Consider the following 21503-nt stretch of genomic DNA (forward strand, 5'->3'; position numbering starts at 1 on the left):
AAACAGTTCAATTATGTAATGTTCTTATAGTTTTAGTGTACTATTTTATACTTACACTTCTGTTATTAGACTGCAAGAGTACAGACTACAATGACAGTATTCTCTTTGTATTTTTGTGGTCTCCACTTCCCTAGTACAGTGACTATAAATACTTGATGAACAAATGAAAATAAGACTCTTAGAAAGACGTTCCTATGAATAACTTTTCATGCATGATGTTTCTGTCCTAAGTTTCTGAGCTATAGAACCTTAATCAAAAGTAATCTAAATTCTCTGCAAAAATTAAAAGGAATGAGATTCCTTCACCACATAAAACCTTGAAAACTAGGCAAAAAAACCCCCAATAACCGAAAATGAGACTAATTAGCTTTACTTGAGAAAAAAATACACTAGGGCTAGACAATTGTAAACTTTGACTTTTACAAACAGATCCTTCGAAAAATACAAAAGATAATGTGTTTCTCAAATAAGATTTAGGGAACAGCAAATATGAAAACATGAGAGTGAATGAAAATATTTTAGCTGCTCACGGGACTTGGGTGTTTCAAAATCTAAACTTTAAAAAAAATAGTATTACTTATTTATCATTTATCGGTAAATGACAAACTAACAAATTCATATTTAAGTGTGAGTTAGAATAGATAAATGTCAAATATAAATGAATTTAATTATTTAAAAATTAAATTGTATCTGTACCATTCTGGTTTTTATTAGTTTGGAGTAAAAGTTGCAAACTAGCAATCCATGGGCTAAATTTTGCCCTTGAAAACAATGCATTCAACACAATGCATTACTCAAATAGTACAGCCTAATGATTTGTAGTTGTTCTGACAGCACTTAGGAAAAACTACACCATATTTTTGGATCCATTTATTGAAATAAGATACTTTAATGTGGTAATAAGGCTTAGATTGAAATTACAGTGTCATAGCTTCACCTGCTGGATGTTTTCCACACCCATAATTATATACTCGCCTCTGTCTGATGTGGAGATAAACAATTTCCCCATGCTTGCTGCTTTTAAGATATATATATATATATATATATATATATATATATATATATATATATATATATATATGTGTGTGTGTGTGTGTGTGTGTGTGTGTGTGTGTGTATACACACACATATATATATAGGACAGGACTGTTTAGGGTACAGAGTGGGATACAAGGCAGGGTTGGTGGGTTGGGAGCAGTGTCGAGTAGGTATCAAATGGTCATATCAGTTATGTGACGACACGACACAAAACATAGTTTTGACCCTCAAACAAGTGGTTAAACCAGCAAGCTAAAGAAAGGACATAGTATTTTCCAAAGCTTAGGTGAAAAGCGGAATGGCTGGCCTGGGAATGAAAAGAGATGTGATTATAAATGTTTCTCCTTTATGTTGCTTACCAACAAGAATAAATTAACAACACAGCACAATACTACAAACCCTCAGCTTAGAGAAAAATGACTTATGCCTCACTTTTTACTCCACAGTCTGTGATCTTAGGTAAACGAAATCATCTTAGAGCCTCAGTTTCCACAACTGTAAAAATGAGGATAACCATACATGCTATCCAGACTTTTCATGGGACATTGCAAAAATCAAATGGGATAACAGGTGAGAATGGGTTTTTAAAAGTGCTATACAAACACATGGGACCACTTATAAATTCCCTACTTGCCTATGCCTTCTATTCCAACAACCAAGGTTTTGTAGAAGGACCATGGGACCAGCTATCATAAGATCTGGTTTTCTAAGCTGGTTTAGCCACCTTACCAAAATTACTTTCCCCTTTGGACTTCTGGGGTTTTTTATCTATAAGATGAAAACTTTGGGTTGGATTATCTCTAAGATTCTTTCTTCCTCTTACATTTCATGATTTTATCTCTTCACACTTGAGTAAACCCATTCCTGCAGTCGTATTAGCTGACTGTAGATACCAGACTGATGCCACATTATAGAAGTGTGTGATCAGAGATAAGTGAAAGGACAAGGTCTCAATTCTAGGGCTCTCCTAGGGTCTTTGGAAGAGACCTGATCCCTTGAATGATAACAGCAGAAAATGACCACTAAAGAAAGGGAAGAATATATTTGACATTTATCTATTCTGGCATGATGAATCTATTTCCTTAAATATAACTCAAATGTAAAATTCCTGTGCTGAGTTGGACAGTACTGATTGAGCAGTGCTGATATAGGAGATGCTCTTAAAGTGTCAGTGTGCATGTGTGTTTCAGTACAGTGTACTTGAAATTTAGTATTTGTCCTGTGTTTGTAAGAGACATTGTAAGTTGACTTCCAATATACTTTCAGGGTGTGTGAATTAAGTCTTGTATATTGGTAATACATGCAGTTGATTCTAATTTTTCAGCTGCTCTATTCAGGGGGAAATGTGTTAAAATAAATTCAGAACTGTATACTAGCCAAAGAACAGGAAGCTCTTGGTTATGAAGGCTGAGAATAAACTTATAAGAGAAATTAAACTTTCATGATATAATAGATAGATTCATTTGCATTAGTGAAGCTTGAAAGCAAAAACCAAAGTGTCAAGCATAGAGAACCATGTACTCTGGGTATGAGAAAAACAATCCAAAAAGTGACTGTTTACAATGGGAGACATTAAAAAGTTGGTAACTAACTCTTCAATATGTCCCTGAGGACAGATCACGTATTTAAGATCAGAAGAAGCTATGAAGAAAATCTTCCTGAGGTGTTAAACACTGAACATGGGCTATCCATGAAAAGGTGGGACATCTTCCTGAATCAGAAGATTCTTGTGGATCTGGAATGGTTTCAGTTCAGCTCTGCCATGGGAATAGACTGAATGACTGCCCTAAAAATGAACAGTCCTTTAAACTGGATTTTATAAATGCTACAACTATCTGTAAGTATGACATCTAAAAATAAGACTGATAGCTTGAGGGCTCTTGGTTGTGAAAAATGACTGAAAGTGTGGCTGAGAAGGCCCAACTTTTTTCATTTTCAAAAAGCTGATGGTAACCTATTTTTTAATCCAATGGATGGTGACTTCAGTAAAGACAATTTTATCACAAAGACTTTTATAGAGACCTGCAGTATCCTGAATGATTCCCTTGAGAAAACTCTGTTTATTGCTCCCTTTACAGTGGGTCAAGAGACTCTGACTTCCAGGACAGGACTATTTTATAGGCATCTTTCTAAACCCCATCTAAAGGCAGACAAGTGGGTCCTAATGTTACAAAGAACTACTCTGAGCTAAGTGAAAGAATTACAGTTGGACAAGTGGGAACAAATAAGAGGGCTCATAATTACAATCATTGCTCACATGAATTTTACTCATAATATGCCTGGTGCCAAGTCATAAATGTTTTCACATCTCATCCTATTGGTAGAACTTTCGTTTTGGAACCAGAGGCCCAGGCTTTTTTTTTTTTTAATTTTTTATTATTATTATTTTTTTAACATTTTTTATTGATTTATAATCATTTTACAATGTTGTGTCAAGTTCCAGTGTTCAGCACAATTTTTCAGTCATTCATGGACATATACACACTCATTGTCACATTTTTTTCTCTGTGAGTTATCATAACATTTTGTGTATATTTCCCTGTGCTATACAGTGTAATCTTGTTTATCTATTCTACAATTTTGAAATCCCAGTGTATCCCTTCCCACCCTCCAGGCTTTTCATTATCCTTTAGGATCATGCTCTACACACGGGCTAGCATGGCTCTAAACTGGATTAAACCTTAGAGCACTAGAGGTCAAGGAAGTTCTTTCTAAACCATTCGCTACTCTTAATCATTTGCATCTCTGTGCCAGAACGCATACTTTGGCAGGTGTAGCGTGATCTACTCTTGGGAAAATTACTCTTTTCTGAAGCCTGCACTTACTTTCCTACCCCTCATATAATTGTGTATGTGGGAAGCATGGTCACTTGTAAATGCTAATGTCTCAGTCAGGAAAACTGATCAATGGAAAAACAATGGAGAAAAGGGCGTGAAAATGAAAGTCTGTGATTACATACTACATCCGTAACTGCACTACCTGTGTAATTTTTTACCCCACATTCCTCATACGGTGTTCAACTAAGCCTTGCCTGATGCTCTCTACGCCTAAGAAGAAGAGAGCAAAGGTTGAAAAAGAGCAAGTGGTAAAGATGTAATCCAAAGACCACTACTCTCAGACAGAGCAAGTGACTAGTAGTGGATGTGAGAGCCTTCTGCTGGTGTGGTTTCCTTACAAGTCTGTAGTACAAACAGCCCTTGAACTTATGTGTGTAGTGTAAGGTAAAGCATCATAATATTGAGCTCAAAGAATGTTTGGGGGTTATTTCCGTTGGGATTCTAGTTAGTTTTGGGCTTTGTAAGATCTGTTGGAATGAAAAGCTAACTTTGAAATCTTTCCATTATGTAAGAGAAAAAGAAAGATAGTAGGTGCTGGTACCCTAAGGTCAGAGATGGTTTTCATACTACACAGTCCTGGATCCTTGCTTAATGGGTTTGAGTTATCCTTACATAGTGTATATTATGAATATAGACATCTGACTGGCTTGTACTGCCTCTCAACAGGGTCAAGGCACATGGAAAATCTAAAGTAAAAGTTATTTTCTGGTCACTATGTGATGGCCAGCCATGGATTGGGTAAAGACTGGGTGCAGCATCGGAGAAGTAGGGGGTGCATATGTATGTGTGCACAGGTAACAGTTCTACAGTTCTGTGGTCCTGGAGCACACAGTGGACTATGTGGTTTCTGAGAGTTGCTACTTTTCAGTACCACAGAGACAGTGGGTTACAGCCCATTGGCTGAACGGCTCAAGTGATCTAGAGACTCATTCACTGTGAGAAAGAACTGACCACTGTGCAGATGCATCCCAAACCCAACGTCCTTTGCTCCATTTTGTTTTGTTAGTGTGGGCGAGCACAGGCTTGTCTTTAGACACCTGAGTGGAATGTGTAACTTCTTGTCCTTACATGTAATGGGGAAGACAGCTATGATTCATGCTGAAAAATAAAAGGCACATGCATGCATACCTGTATACATCCAAGCTTGGGGCAACGCTTCTAGGTTTGAGCTATGACATTTTTGTATAATAAATGAAAAGGAAATTTCATTTGAATGTCATAATTACCTACTACTAGTGTGATTTAGAAGCAGCTGGTAGGGCAATATGGTGCTCTTTTATGCATTTCAGTACTGAGAAAAAAACATAAATGCTAGGTATACCACCGTTAAAGTTCACCAGAATATTGCAATTTAAACAACACACACACACACATACACACACACACACACAGTAAAAGTTTGATACCATGCTTGAGATTAGCTAACACTGATCTCTATTTGAGTCACTTTTTAATTCCTCCTAAAGATGAATGAGAATAATCATTGACCTTAATCTACAACATAGTTCTATTTTTTTCTAAATGTGCTTGCTAGAGGACCTTACAGCATGAATCTATTTCCCACAAATTAAATGCAAAAATCATGAATGCATATAATGCTTTTAGATTGAACCAAGTATTTTCAAAAACACAGATCCCCCTCCGTCCAAGTAGGAAACCGTATTGGTGAGCAGCAGGTTGGCAATGAGTAAATGCTGCTCAGCAGGTCAGACGTGTACAGCTGGAAAAAGATCCTGAAATTTAGCTGGTATACTAGAGAAAACACAAATCTGGAAAGGAAACGATCCACATTGTAATTAAAAACATTCTATATAGACTTCAAGATGTAGTACAGTACACATGCACAGGAGAAACGTAAATATCTACCAATAGAGTTTAGTAGGCATTGCCTTTTAAGATTTTCTTTCTTTTTTTGGAAAACAAAACACAACAAAACACCTCCTGTTGCCCTGAATGCTAATAATGGAAGACTGTTGCTATGGTGATGCTAATTTCAACACTGTTGCCTGTGGACTTCATATGAACTCGCTGTTTTAACTTCTGCAAATGTCATTTACAAAATGAAAACCCATTAATGATTAGCGAGGGCACAGTGTTCCACTTTAATTAGAATAATAAGGAATGCTGATGCACAAAGTACAGGTTTGTGAATCGCTACTAAGCCTACACTGTCAGAATTAATTACTACCGATGACGATGTGGTTCTATTTTTTTTTTTAAGGAGGCTTTACATAGAATAGTTGTATTTTGACTTAAAAGGAATTAAAAATGCTTTCTATTTTAATTTGAAGGTTAAAAAACACAAAAAGAACATCTCCCAATAGTACACATAAAAACGAACTGCAAAGAGCAAAACAGAAATTACAACCAAGGGTCAGATATTTCCAACTGAATAAGAACTGAAGAGAAACCAACTAATAGTTAGTTTTTAAAAGGGGCAAGGGGGATAATGAAGGTAAGTTGCTTAAATAGTTTACAATCAAATATTTGAGGAAAGAGTGCTATATATGGCAAATAGCCTGATGCTAGATGTACTTTGATTTATTTGTCTACACAAGGAAATATGGAGAAGACCTAAAAGAACTGAAAACAGGTAAGAGGAAACAAAAATAAATTATATTCTGTCTGATGGCAAAAGATTCACCTTGAATCAAAGATTTTCTTCACCTGTACCAATTACGAGGCAAAATATAAAGATGGATTGGGAGGGGTGTATTCCATATTTAAACAGGTTTCTATGTTGTTTGCTGCAAGGATTGTCTTTGACAATTTTATTTTCCATGCTCTAAATTGCCATTCTGGGTCATTCTCTCATCAGTGAAATCATTTTAAGCCACCGGCACTGGTGATCAAACATGGGAGGTGTTTTTACTGGATGTATAGAATAAGCAAAACACATTTTCAGCATTAGGCAAGTCTTCCTACAGAAGCCCCAAAGCTGTGGGCTTTGAAAAGATATGATGAAGGGGAATGACACTAATACTTTATAGTCTCTAGAGTGATCGTTGAAAAACCCCATCCCCATCATGTTCTGGGTCTTGGGCCAAGTAATATTATAGGGTCTGTAGAGAACTATCAAATTACCTGTGTGTTATTGAGGTGAAAGTAGAATTTATGGTAGCCTTACGTGCCTACCTGATATGAAGCCAAGAGTATTTCACTTGGAAAGATAGCTGACATCTGTCTTCAAAAGAGTAAAGTAAGAAGTTAGAGCACCTTTGTATTTAAGTGTAAACTTGCACTGCTCAACAAAAGGTAGTACATACAATTATATAAATGATATCTTCCATGTTTTATTAGGAAAGTTTAAAAAACTAGAAGAAGATATTACCGATATGTTCATAGCAGTTGTCTGGGTGGTGATGGGTGACTCGAAGTTTTTTTTCTTTATCCTTTTCTATGTTTTCCACAGTGAACACTTACTACTTTTGTTACGAGAGAAAAAAACTTGTAAATGTTAATTTTCTACAATATTGCTCACATGTTGAGTTCCAACTGAGAGATGCAGAGAGCTGCAAATAGGTAGCTCCCATACCGACAACAAGAACAAAGCTGGACATGTAAGTTAATGACTTTTCATCAACCTCTCAGAGAAATGGGGTCATGGGACAAACAGCAACCCTGAAATCTGGAGAGAGAGAGTCATTTTCAGCAAGACACAGGACCTGAGCATTTGGATACCTGGGGCAGAAGCCACCAGCTACTATATAAACTGGTAGGGAGATTAAATTCCTGGAGGCCAAATGAGGGCTTGAGAGTGTGAAGCTCCTAGGGGCCATCGTCATAGCAGGGTTCCCATCTTTTTGCTGGCTTTTTCCTCTAGGAACTGTATCAGGCTCTCACAGGGAGGATGGGGAGAATCTGGAGAAAGCCTCCCATCCTTAGTGGTGCTGACTGGGGAAGGGTCACAGCAGACAGACACTGTGAACCTGCCCCAAGTCTTCTCCTTTAATCTGCAGAGGGAAGGGCACGTCACTTGAAGGCACTGGTGAAACGTCATGATGGCAGGAATAAGGGAATACCACCTAGATCTAGATCCCTTCATTTCATTTAAGTGAAAAAAGAGAAGAAAAAAAAAAGCTTCAATCTGCAGGGGAAAGAGCCTCAGAACTACTAGTGGATACTCACGACAGCCAGAGGAAGGGAATGGGAAGTTGAGGAAGTTCTTCCCTTGGAGGAGGCCACACCCCCAAGATCCAGGCCAACTGTGTTAATCAGAACATTAGAGAAAACCCCTACCCCACACTCCATCACCACACTAGCCTCCAGTAATAAAACAAGGTTATCAGAGAAATACTCTGGCACCCATAGTAACAACGCATCTCAACAGTGATAAACACAGCAACACTTCAAACACAGCCCATCTCCCAACCAGGTTAAGATAAATTACCACACTGAATGTCTGTTTACCTCAGTATCTACTACTCTACACAAGATGTCTGGCTTTCACCCCCCAAAACACAAGGCATGCCTAAAAAAAGGAAAATCACAGCCTACAGAGTCAAAGCAATGATCAGAACTAAAATCAGATGTGTTTCAGATGTTGGAACTATCAGACAAGAGATTTAAAATAACCATAATTAATAGGTTAAAAGCGCTAATGGAAAAGGAAGACAGCATGCAAAATTAAATAGGTATTTTCAGCAGAGACGGAAACTAACAATGAATCACACGGAAATGCTAGAAATCAAAAACACAGTAACAAAAATGAAGAATGCCTTAAAAGGACTCATCTGTAAATTTGACACAGACAAGGAAAGAATCAGTGAACTTGAAGATAGGCAAAAGAAATTACATGAACTGAAAAGGTAAAAAGTGAACAAAATTCTGCAATTTTAATACAAATGTAATAGTTTTCTAGTATTAATTTGGGCTCTAGACAACAGCTACTTGTCAGATTAAATAACTGGTGCAATTATGCTGATCAAGTATAAAGAACTATAAATTTAAGAGTCCATTCACAGAAGTAAATTCTAATAGGCAATTAAGTTGGCACAAAGTATTTTATGGGCTGCTGACATTACAGTTGTTTACAATGATATATTTTTTAAATGCTTTAGATGAAGAATTTTAGGAAATTAAAAAAAGGCTCATAGTACAAAATAACAAGAATGTTTTCTCTCACTGCTCAAAATTAGTAGTAATGGTTAACATTTTGTCTCTGCATAGAGCTTCTTTTTAAACAAAATAAAACACTGAAAATGAAATTCAGGTCCCGTCTTATGCCCCCTCCCCTGCACTACAACTATTATGATCACTTAGATATATTTTTTTCCAGGCTTTTAAATTATTTTATTTTTTTAAAATCAGTCTTAAATTTTTATTTTTAATACTGCAGCTGTATTTCAAAAAGTAAAGAGCTTTAAGAATTGCCCTTCTAAAATTTAGCATTAGAATCTCACTCACACCCATGGTTTCAGTTACCAGTTATAGCCAAACGCTATCTAAATTAATCACTTCAACCAAGGCCCAACTACTTCTCTTTTGAACTCTAGACACATATTATCTGTCTACCTGGCAGTGCTTCTTGGATGTGACAAATCACCTCAAATTGAAATGCCAACAATCAAATTGTCATCCTAAATCTAGTCTTTCTTCAGTGTTCCCTGTCTCACTATAAGGTATCATCAACTGTCCACTGTCCAGAAATCTAGGTGTGATCCTTTGACATGTTTTTCTTCTTTGCAACCCTGGCCATGTTCTCTATCCTCGAGCCCTAAGGATTTTTACCTCCTAAATTTTTCCCAAATCTCTCTCCTTCTCAACATCTCCAACCATTATCATGGTCCAAGCACCATCATCTCTTACTTGGATTTCATCAATAAATTTCAAATATTTATATCCATGTGGTCCCTATCCAATTCATTTGCATTTTCTTTCCACCCCCTCCAGCAATAGTCACACGGTCATTTTAATTCCTTATATTGACAAATTCCCATCTGCTGAAGTGCCGTGATACATTATCTTCCCTCTTTTCAGTATTAATAGTTATTCATACACAGTATCTCAAGTCCATCATCTGCTCTCTGGGTATACTTTAAAGATAGCATGGCTGTTGCTTACCAGAGCTATCCTGTGCACCCAGCACAGTATCTGGAACACATACCATGGTAAATAAATATTGAATGAATGAATGAATCAATCAATCAGCCGGTCAGAGCTTATCCTGAAATGACTACCTGAGTTTTTCCTTAGGCAAGGAGAATCCAACCATTCCTTAAGTGCATTAGAATTAAACATTTGAACATTTGTGACAAAATTTGAAAGCAGTAATAAATAGCAGTTTGTTTTTACAAACATAACTGAGGTTAAACAGAATATACTAAGTAAAAAAATAACTTCATACTACATTGGCTAATAATGGGTGAAACTGGCTATTTATGCTTCGACAGTGACAGAGACACCCTTATAAACTATGCCTCTTTAACGAATAACAACACATTTTATAGTTTTATGCTTTCATTTTAGCATTTCAGAACAGTTCCCAAATACACCAATTAATCTGCAATGATATTGTACTCCTGTATTACAGGCCAATTCAAGGAAGTAAATAGCACAACGGATTTTAAAAGCATAGGGAGAATCTTGGATGCTTAAGACAAAGCTCTCTACTTCCTGCACCTTGTTTATGTTTTTATAGTGTTATATAGCTCTTTAATATAGAATTAAGATAAAAACAAAGATTATTATTTTAGCTATTTTATTTAAATCCTTAATAAATTTATTACTCAATTCTTTAATTTTGGGGGCATTTTTTAATTGTGGTAAAATATATATAACATAAAATCGATCATTTTAACCATTTTTAAGTGTAAAATTCAGTGTCATTAAGTACTTTCAAAATGTTGTACAATCATCACTGCTATCCATTTCCAGAGCTTTTCATCATTCCATCATTCCAAACAGAAACTCTGTATCCATTAAACTGTAACTCCCTTTCCCTCCTTTACCCTATTCCTAGGCAATTACTAATCTACTTTCTATCTCAATGAATTTGACTATGGTAGGTACCTTATATGAGTGAAATCATATAATATTTGTCCTTCTGTGTCGGACTTCTTTCACGTAACATAATGTTTTCAAGGTTCATCCATGTTACAGGATGTATCAGAATTTTATTCTTTTTTTAAGGCTGAATAATATTGCATTATATCTATTACCACATTTTATCTGGTCATTTATTGATGGACCTCTGGGTTGTTTCCTACCTTTTAGCTATTCTGAATAGTGCTGCTAGGAACACTAGTGTACAAGTATCTGTATGAACTGCTGTCTTCAATTCTTTGGGGCATATACCTAGAAGTGCAATTGGTGAATCATAGGGAAGTTCTACATTTAACGTTTTTGAGGGCCTACCAAACTGTTCTCCACAGAGGCTGTACCATTTTACATTCTGACCAACAAGTTCCAATTTCTCCACATTCTCATCCACACTTTTTGTTTTCCCTCTTTTTTAGACAATAATCCTATGGGGTGCAAAGTGGTATCTCATGGTTTTGATTTGCATTTCTCTAATGACTAAATGTTGAACATCTTCTCATGGGCTTAATTCCTGTTTGAAGGTTGTTTCCACTCTAGTTGAAGATTAAAATTTTGAATAATCAGTTTTATTTCTTTGAAAAATTTGCCAATTTAAAATATGCTAGCATAGGTAATACCAGCTACCTATCACATTGGCTCATCTTAGGCCCCTATTTGTTCATCTTAGATCCTATTTGTTCCATGTCTGTTTCCTTCATTAGGCAGACAGGGACTATTCAGGAGTTGCTGGAGTTCTAGGAGGGCAGGGGCTATGGATGTATTGCTCATTATCATATTTTGGGGTGTCTAATACAGTATCTGGCACAGTAGCCTCCAATAAATATAGTTTGGTTGATTCATTTAACAAATCTGTTAACACATTTGCCTTTGGCAGAGCAGAAACAGGCTTAACACGGAGAAGTCCTAGGGTTTCTTCTGTCATCCCAATGTATGGCATCTCATCCTATGACTGTAAGAACCATATATATGTTGATTACTTCAAAAGTTATAGCCCTTGGCCTGACCTCTTCTTTGAACTTCAGATTCATACTTCCAGCTGCACACTTGGATACCCAATAGGTACCTCAAACTTTACATGTCTAAACCCAGGCATTTCCAGGATTTCTATATAGAAAAGCAGCTATCCAGCTGGCAAGCTCATTCTTTTGTTTAGATTATATGTTTGCCTGTTGTTGATAGGGGTAAAGAATGGCCAGTGGGCATTACTGAGCCCAAAAGCTCTCCAAGTCTTCTGTTGGTGCTGTCAGTGGTGTCTAAGGCAGATCCCTTGTTTTTCCCTTCCAAACTTGTTCATCTTCAGGTATGTGTTTCAGCCCACAGCCCAGGGGACATCTGCGTTGCCTTCTTTCCACTACTCCTGACCTCCAGCACATCAGCAAGAGCTGTTGATTGTTTTCAATATGTATCTCCAACCACTTCTCATGACCTCCACTGCTGCCATCATCTAGATCTAATCTACCACCGCTGCCCTTCCACACACCCAGCTGGTCTCCCTACTTGCATTCTGGCTTTTCCTATTTCCTCACCCCCATCCCACATGTTGCACCAGGTATATTCACTGAGCAGTCATTTATGTCCTGCCAATCTAGTCTAGCCTCAAACTGTACTAAAACAAGGCATCAGTGTAAAATACAACAAAAAGAAAACACTTCCATGAAACGTTACTTGGACACTGAAAAAGGTTATGCTTATATTTCCAAAGTTTTCCTTGTTAGGGTTGCAGAAAAGTGTATTCAGGGCTTAACTTCAAGAGCCTTCTTGCTTACAAATCAGTTATATTTTCTTAATTTGTAACAGAATTGAAAGTAAGGTTTGGCAATACATGTACTTTATATTGTGAACACTGAAACAAGCAAGCAAAGAAAGCATACTGTCTGCCAAAATAGTTTTCATTATGGTTGTATGCTGATAGTTCAAATGCTATCATAAAAAGATAATCAGAAGAAGTCCCAGGCATTTAGACATTTAAAGGATTGTTGTCTTTCTTTTTGTAAAGGGTACATGAGACTTCGAAACTGGAAAAATACATTTACTGTAATACTCAAAGTATCAAGAAGTGCCCAATTAGGGTTTATTTTAAATTAGTTTTCAAATTTAAAAATAACAGGATGAAATTATACCTTTATAGTTTATATTATACACTTAAGAGTGGATTATCTATCTTCTGACTGGTTTATAAGCAGACGTGACGCTGCCGTGTTCAGGATCACTCCTCTTATTTTCAAGAATAATGAAGTTCAAAGTGTAATAAAATTATGTAAGGGCATACATGTTATTTCATAACATCTATAGAATTTACACCTTTAGACACATGCCTATATATAATCTCATATTGCGTTATTTCATCTCTGCTTTACTGTGGTGTTTTATATCCCAAATTACATTTCCCATAGATTTCCTTAAGTGTATTATTATTATTCGATACAACAACAATAATCTGTTCACTCCAGCTATTACTATTAATAATCTTTGTAATCATTTACCATGTCTCAATTTTTATTTTGTAATACATATACTTAGGCAAGGAGAAACACACAAGAATCCTCAACTGACAGAGTACTATGAATGAATTCAGTAGAAGTTGGTATAGTCAAGCATGAACTCTGAACAAAGTTACCGTCTTTGAGAAGTATATCCAATAATCCTAAGTACTCTTTTCTTCACTCTGCTGTTTATAAAACTTGGTGATAAAGGGTTTTGTTCACTACAGAACTAGATGTTATTTGGATAAAAATATTGCTGGTCTGGGATTCATGCTTCCCCAAGCAATACAGATTTGCTGAGGGATTTTTTTTTCCCCCCTGTTCTTAGTCAGTATTTTTAATTTAAGATATATTATGTTTATTTTTTCCCAATGTTTTGTTGAATTAATTCTATATTATTTGGGCCACAACAAAGTGTCAGATGATCTTACTCAGTATTCCTCTGCTCATTCTCGATCCTTCAGGCATAGCTATTTTTATATATTCTATTAGGTATCAGGATTTTAAAGTTTTAATTTTAAAGAAATGTTCCACTTCTGAGCCCTCTGATATATCCTGAGTTATAGTTACAGCAACACTCAGATAACTTCTCAGGAAAAAAAAGGACTCTGTAGCTTGAATATGTTTTCTCCATCCTTCCATATTAATTTTTTCCAGCTCACAAGTCAAAACAAGATTAGTATGCTGTTAATCTACCAGCCAGTATAGAAAGATCAAACTTCTACCTCAACATTGAGCTGCTTCTTTTCAGCTTATACATCTTCTCAAGCAACACAGTCGACAACGTGGGAATCTAATTGGCAATTTTGTTGATGATGAACAAGGCTGAGCAGAGTAAGGATGACTTTTGCTACTCTGCAGTGTTTACTGTAAAAAGAAATGGCTTGGTGGCTGAGTATATGAAATACAAGTTAGATAAACAACTTGATAATACAGTATATTTAAAAAGATATAATGGGATGATTTTCCCAAACCTAAAAATCAAAACAACAAAACAAAAGTGTATTTTTTAAATGGCTATATTTTTCTCAATATTAGACATTTATGCAATTAATCTATTTTCTATGTGCTTGACAAATGACGTCTAATATTTATCAGCAAATGGAAAGAACTGGTTGAGTATAATTCAATGCCAAACTTGAAATCTTTCCTTCACCAACGGATGCCACTATGGCTCTGCCTTAATGTATGTCTTAGACTCTACCACCTACCTCATCCTAATCTCTCTCAAAATCCTTTAATATTAAGACGTAAGCTTACATGCACTCACTGAACAACCTTCGCTCTTGAGGTAGCTTGTGTGTTTTGAGAGAAACAGAATTTGAAGGCATTTTCCTAAAATATTCTCACAATAGTTTCAGCAAAGGAACTTCTAAAGCAATTCATTCACTTAAAAATGCTTTCTCCAGAACAGCAAGTTTCAGAGACTTTCCATTTATAGGACAGCTCAACTAGGCATCCAATCCCATCAAATATTTCTGTGTGGTCTCATCCAGCTGAAACACAGGAAAATAAATGAACTGGTGGTTTAAACTGCTTCCAAAATATAACTTAATCAACTGTAATTGCAGTTAGATTATCTAGAATAAACACACTACATGGAATACGTCTAATCTCTTATTATCTATTTCCTTATAAGAATGCCTATTAGGATCATAGCTTTGTTCCCAAGAATGTGCTTAATCCTCAAAATCCAACAAAACAAATTATTCAGTATTTATTCTCAGTTTCTTATGTGTGAGATAATAAAGTGCTAAGGATGATGTAAAGATGCATAATGCACAAGGGTTGTCAGGGAGTTTGCAGCTTAACTGGGGCGACAAGGGATCTGAAAATGAACAAAAATATATCAAGAGTTAAACAGTGAAGATGACTTCAGGCTTCAAGGTAGTTAAAGAAGTTCTTGCTATCTCAAAGATCTATTCTAAGTTATCTTAAAAGATTAAATGTCATTTATATAATTTTCAATATATAAAAGTATAAGTGTTATATCTTTCACTAGTCTTGACCCTGACCTTTTCTAGACCTGTGATTTCCTAGAACTGGGGACAACCTGGTAAGGAAAAACACATGGACCCATCCATTCTGCTCTTCCTTCCTTTCTCTCACTGCAAAGAGATTTTTAAATTAAAACAATTACACATTGTATAAGTATAAAGGGTTGAACTTCAAATTGGACTTGCATAAATCACAGATTTTATCTAGTACCAATCTTTACTAATGGGAAACACCCAGGAACAGATAAAACATTCTCTCCCTGGAGGAACCCGAAATAATCAGATACAGGGTCCCAAAATACCCTCGTTCTTGCATATTATGGTATGTTTTGGTTTCATATTAACAGAAAAGCTTTTAAAACATTTATGCATAAACAGTGATATTCAAAGGAAGCCAAGCCAATCTCCAGAAGTTTCCACTTTATAATCTGCTAATGACAAAAACAGGGACATGCTCATGTGACTATGACCTATTTTCCATCCAATCATAACTCATAAATCCAAAAATTCCAGGTTTATTTACACTAAGTACCTAAGACCAGGTATATCTTGCTAAAGATATTTTATAGATAGGGACTTTCAGTTAAATGCCATTAACAACATTAACAAGGAGGTCTGGGAGGTCATTACCATGTTTATAAGGTGGTCTGTTGAGCTGAGGCCATTCATTCGCCTCCTCCCGCAGGGAATGAATCACTGGCCTGCTGCTAGGACTCTTTCCTACTCCTCTACCCGACTCCTCCTCCCCTACCTTCTCCCTGGCCTCCTCCTTCCTCTTTCCCTCCTTCCCTCTCTCTTTCTCTCTGTATGTGTGTGTGTAAAATGTTCACAATTGTTCTTTTAATCCTAGCTGTAGAGATATTTACACCTTGAACTTTTGCTATACCTATGCTTGGCCCCTCCTGCTCCACCGATGGCTCATTCTTCTCTATTATTTGATGGTTTTTTCCCCTCTTTTGGCAGAAAAGTTCCTGTAGCACTGATAAAAGTAAGAGTGAGGAAAAATAATTAATCTGGCCTTACCTCTGATAAAGCACTGATATTTATAGATTATTACAGGATGAATGTATATATTCAGATAGAGACCTTTCTTAATCTGCAGGAAATACAAATTATTCTTTATCCTCAAAAATATATTAATTGCCCAAAGTGGTTTGGTGACTTTAAATTATTACAAAATAAAGTATAAGAAATACTTCTTTGCCACCATGTATTCACTGTACTTCAACAAAAAGATAGTGATATCATTCTGCAATATGATGAGATTTTCTACACGTACTACGCTGCTCAGTGCCAGGGGAAGTCATGACTTACGGTCATAGGACGTATGAATTTGCCTTGTAAGGTTAGAAGCACAGGCCTGGGATTTATGGACAAGATGAGACTTCGTTACTGGAAGGAGGGAATGCTATCAAATTCAAGGACATGCTCTAGTGTTGAAAAGACTCCTGAAGAGCTGTCTAGTACACCTGAGTTGACCTACCCTTCCAAAAGGCTTAGAATTGGGAGTGTGGGGAGTAACACACTCCGTAGCACCTGTTAGATTACCTGTCTTACCATACTCTCATCTTGGTGAAGCCCTGATGGAGGTGGCAGGATGTGACTCAGAAATCCTCTGCTTTCTCAGCTTCCATAGGGGCAGGAAAGTGCTCATATCAGAGCTGACCAGGTTTTTGTTTCATTTTATTTTTTTGTTGCTCTTTAGTGCCAAAAGCAGTAAAGGGAAACTTAGGTCTCTGCAAGAGCACAGCGGCAGAGTTGACTGGGTAGGTAAGCCAAGGGGAGAAAAAAAGACATCAGCAATATAGGGAAGGACTGATAGGGTAGCGTTGGTAGTGTCCAAGATGGCAGTTCTACAGTGGTGGACTGGCCATACTTGCTTACACGAAGGGCCAGTTTTCAATCAGCCATACTAGGATGTTGAAACAGTTGGGAGCAACAGGTGAAATATTATATTATTATTATTATTTTAAACTTCAATTCTGTACTCCTTTATTATTTTTTTCCCCAACGTTTAACAGCTCCATCACCAAATGTGTCCCCACCTGCATTCTCGAGAACCCTGGCTAAGCTGGCCTCTGCCCTCAGAGGGTAGGCAACCAACTCCCACCCAGGTAGAGCGCGCCCAGCAACTCGGAGTCACTGCAGCATGCACGCGGGGGGCGAGGGTAGAGGTTGTGGGGGTTCTAGGCTGCGGATGAGGTGGGACAAAGCCAACTGAGGTCACAGGGTTGGTGGGAAAGGCACAGAGCCAGGTCACTATCATCATGATTTGGGAAAGCAACCAACCTCTGAGTCTCAGTTACTTCTTCTTTTTTAGATAGTAATTGGCGGTGTTACCCTCAGAGATGGGAAGATACAGCTAGTCTTAACACTTAGCACTTAGTAGGCACACATTAACCTTTGCTTTTCATCCTGTCTAGGAGATTATATGGATGATAATTATGAGATACTCCCTTAGTAGAAAACTCAAGACCAGGAAAAAGTGACCAAACCAAAAGGAAACAAAACCACAATAAAAAAACTTCCTTCTAAAACAACAAAGAAGCAAGTTAAAAATTACTCTTTGCACTGACTATCTGACATGCAATGGCTTTGGGGACTAAGATGGATGTGGATAAGCTGAGAAAGAAAAACAGAAAAAGCAATTGAAAGTTTCAGGAGAAGCAGGGAAGCTTCTCTGTTTCATCCACCCAGCAGTTAATGATATCACAGAAGACGTGATCATTCGCTGAACGCCGACAGCAGGCTAAGCCTCACATAGGACTTGTTCTTAGGAGCTTTGCAGAATGCTGAAGGCAGAGATTTTTTTTTTCTTTTACAAGGATTTTAAAATTTTGCAATGTGACATCACTGATTTATACAATGCAGCTTATTTTTTAAAAGAAATTATATGTGTGTCTGTGTGTGTTTGTGTGTGCATGCACGCTAATAATCTCCCAGAAAGAAGTATCCAATTTCTTCTCCCTACCCTCCCCCCTTCCCCCACTTGATCCCCTGGAAAGAGGGAGGGGAAAACTGAATGGGATTTGGGGTTTTCTCGCTGAGAAAGGGACATTTTCTGCAACCAGGTCAATGTTCAAAGGACTAATGCTCTAAGGAAATTATCCAAAGGGGAGAGGCAGTTCAGGGTTATTAAGTTATTTTCAAATGCTGTCTGGGCTGCTGCTGCCCTTTGAGAAGGCAACAGGATGCTGCTTCCCAGGGGGACAGGATAAGGAGCAATTAGAGGAGCCTAGGAGAGGCTCAGGAATGTTTGGGAATTTACATATACCCCAAATTATGTGGGAACTCCAAGAATGAAAATAAACTAATTTGATCAAGGACATATTTGTGTCCAAGAAAATATTCTAAACATGTGGCTAATACTGGATGTATCTTTAAGAGTGTTTTCCTGAAAACCCAGCACATCAGTATCTAGTGGAGGTCAATTAGGCTTCAATTCAATTTCAGAGAAGAGACTGAAAGCTAGTTCATATCCTTTGTGTGCCAGAAAGTAGAATGGGTGTGAGTTTAAGTAAACTGTTCAAATAATAGAGTCAGAATATGATAAAGCTGGGTTTCAAATTCAGGTTTATTTGAGGCCTTAGCCCATGTTCTTTTCTACCACATGACTAATGAAGAAAGTATATGTTTAGCAAAGTTAGAAAAAGAAAATAAAAATGTAGCCAAAATAATTTACTCCTCTGTTTTGGGGAGGGGGGTGGACAGACTTAAATATATTTTATGAATCCTCTCACGTTCCCCAAAGTGCCATGAATGAGGCAGGGGGAATATTATACCTGTGTAATATATCAGAATTTTTGGCCCATATGCATTATATTTTAGCTGCCGCATACATGTATGTACTATGTCGCCATCTTTAAGCATTACATATAACGTACAGAATGTTACAAAAAATTTTTCTGTAAAATAAAACCTTAACAATCTCATTCTCTTAAGACTCAGTGTTTACTAGATCCCAGCCCACAAAGTAAATCCTATATACAAATGCTTAGTGAAACACAGTGTTGATTAATTTAAAGCTCTAATGAGCACTGTAAAACCAGAAGAAGGATCATGAGTGGCATTTAGGAAAAACAAAAAGACCCCAGTTCTACAGAAACAAAGAAAGCCAGAGCTCAAAGTGATCTCAGGCGTGATCTAGTTCTACTTCCTTATTGTTGATGGGAAAACTCAGTCCCAGATGGGCTGAGTTATACCCCAAATCATATTGTTAGCTAGAGACGGAACAGAATCTGGATTTGGGATGTACCATTTAGACACGCAGGCTAAGGGCTGTCTCCTAGGCACCAAGGATAGGAGACAGGAGAAACTCTATAAAAGACTCAGGGCACTTTCTAACATTAAAGTTGATGTTTAGAGGATATGAGAGACACATTTGGGTAGTAGATCTAAATTGATACACAGGCATTAGAAGATTTTTCGAAGGTAAAAGGAGTCTGGAAACTAAAGCATGTGGAATTGCTAGTATGTGTTGTTCATTCATTCATTCATTCATTCATTCAAATAGCTACTGAGCACATACTATCTGGGAGGCATTATGGTAGAAAAAGAGATACAGCATCTAACCTCATGGAGTCTGTTATTTCAGTCAAGGTTATAGGTACCAGCTTATGTAACTGTAAAGAAGGTTGTGAGCTTTCTTTTTGAACCTCGTGAGACACAGGAGATACCAACATCTACATCTACCAACTAGGCCTACAAAACCAGAGGCCAGAATAAGTACTTTGTACAACACATGGCATCTCTTTTACTTTCTTTCAGTCAATATCTTAAACTGAGTTGTTTTCATGATTATATCATCAATTATGCATTACTGACAATTCCTTTATTGTGGTTCCAGAGCTTAATGAGACTCAGCTAATGTGACCTTTGGAACCATCAAACTGTGGAGGAGAAAGCACAGCAGAGAGGACTGACCTCTGGGTTATCTCTGTGTACAAAGCCTTTTGAAAAGTCAGAGCACCAGGCTTCTAGCAGTGATTTCACAAACTTAATTACCCAGAGATATTCACCAGTATCCTGAAAGACTGACAGCTGAAATTAGACAGCTGATTCTCTATTAAACCCACTTTTTATTGTCAATCGTGCTAAACAGTTAAGTGAAACATTTAATATTATTTGTCCTTTCTATCCTGGTAAGATTGATGGCCGCAGTAAGAATCCTCAAGGGTGATATGAAGACTCATTTTCACTCCTGGAAAACTGTTATAAACAATTTCTATTTCAAAGCCAACATTCATAAAATCAGGGAATGTCAGGACTGGAAATGACCTGTGATATATGATTCGGCCCCCTTAGACGACAGATGGAGAAACTGAGGCTCAGAGAATGTAAGAGATTTACCTTTGGGCAAAATGCTAGTTAACAGCAAATCTGGATTAGACTTCAAGTCTTCTGATGCCTGGTCTGTATACTACTTCTGCTATTTCATATTGTCTTGTCAGCTGCTAAAGGGCATATTTTGAAGGAAAACATACGCGTGAAGGATCTTACTAGAAACAGCACGAAGTTAAATACTATATGAGGTGTTCATATTCTAAGAAAAACTAATAAAATCTCTACCAATCTCAACCAACATTCAAACTGTACATCAGAAGAGTACAATCATTCCTAGAAAAGTGAGGTATCAGGAATGAGACACAGGCTAATGTTTTCTAAGCTAGACACCATCATTCAGTGTTCTTTATAATAAAAGCCCATCTCATTCTCAGAAGATGTATCCACTCAAACTAGCCAGCACAGATGTTTAGCATGCAGACTGCTGTTAAAGCTAAGACATAGCTAAGCACTGCTTCCTCTCTACAGAAGTGCCGGCACTGAAATAGTAGTCAAGAACTCCAGAGTACAAAGAAACTAACCAAAACCAGAATCAGAGCAACTCCTGGCACAAATAGTAGGGAGCTGGAACCAGAATGAGGGCAAGATATACTTTAAATATGGGAGGGATTTGGAATCAGGAAAATTGCCCAGAAAATAATGATACAGGCAATATGGTGTGGATGGAGGTGGTGTCAAAACTCAGATGCTACCGGAGTTAGAGCGTGGGTACTCAAAATCAGAGCAGGGTTCATCAGTTTAACTGTGAACAGACTAACTGGATA

General features: G+C 37.1%; 1 protein-coding gene across 10 annotated transcripts in view; it reads right to left on the reverse strand.

The window, feature by feature from the left end:
- Positions 1–21503, reverse strand: part of DMD (dystrophin) — a 1840970-nt gene that overhangs the window by 163053 nt on the left and 1656414 nt on the right. The gene's annotated exons all lie outside the window — the stretch shown is intronic.

Source organism: Camelus bactrianus, chromosome X (genome assembly GCF_048773025.1).
Source record: "Camelus bactrianus isolate YW-2024 breed Bactrian camel chromosome X, ASM4877302v1, whole genome shotgun sequence".
Lineage (NCBI taxonomy): Eukaryota > Metazoa > Chordata > Mammalia > Artiodactyla > Camelidae > Camelus > Camelus bactrianus.